A 547-nucleotide genomic window follows, 5' to 3' on the forward strand; every position below is an offset into this window, starting at 1 on the left:
ACATATCTTAATGTAGTGCAAATGAACCGCATAATCCAAAAAGACACATCGTGAGATTTACCTCCTTTTTTGGAAGTGCAAAAACACTGCTCACGGAGACGGGAAAATGTGCTTGTGTGCGTCAGTTAAGCAGACATAGCGGATTGCGGACACTAAGTGCTGAGACGCAGCGAGAAGATGCTAGCTTTCGCGGCGTCTGGGAAGTAGATTATAGGAAGCAGGCAATCGGAAAGACAGGTTTCTGCTCGTTCTGTCCTGTGATTTAGATGGTAACTTACTGTAAAAACAATACCATGCCTTCATTTAGCTATCTATGTGCTTTCATATGTCTAGTTACTTATCTATATACTTCGTTTTCAGCATCACTGGTATGATATACATGTAATGAATTTTGTATATCATAAACACTTAAACAATCATATTTACTAATTTCCAAGAGTATTTACGAGAGGTATACGTACGTAAAGAGTAAAATGCATAATAGGGAGAACGAACTTAGCAGAAATTATGAAACTGAAGGATATATAGGGGCAGAGAAAGTAAACTT

General features: G+C 38.0%; 1 protein-coding gene across 1 annotated transcript in view; it reads right to left on the reverse strand.

The window, feature by feature from the left end:
- LOC119592610 overlaps nucleotides 1-547 on the reverse strand; it is a gene marked incomplete in the record, with an annotated part of 62,268 nt that overhangs the window by 8,875 nt on the left and 52,846 nt on the right.

The sequence above is a fragment of the Penaeus monodon genome, chromosome 30 (genome assembly GCF_015228065.2).
Source record: "Penaeus monodon isolate SGIC_2016 chromosome 30, NSTDA_Pmon_1, whole genome shotgun sequence".
In the NCBI taxonomy this organism is placed as follows: Eukaryota; Metazoa; Arthropoda; class Malacostraca; order Decapoda; family Penaeidae; genus Penaeus; species Penaeus monodon.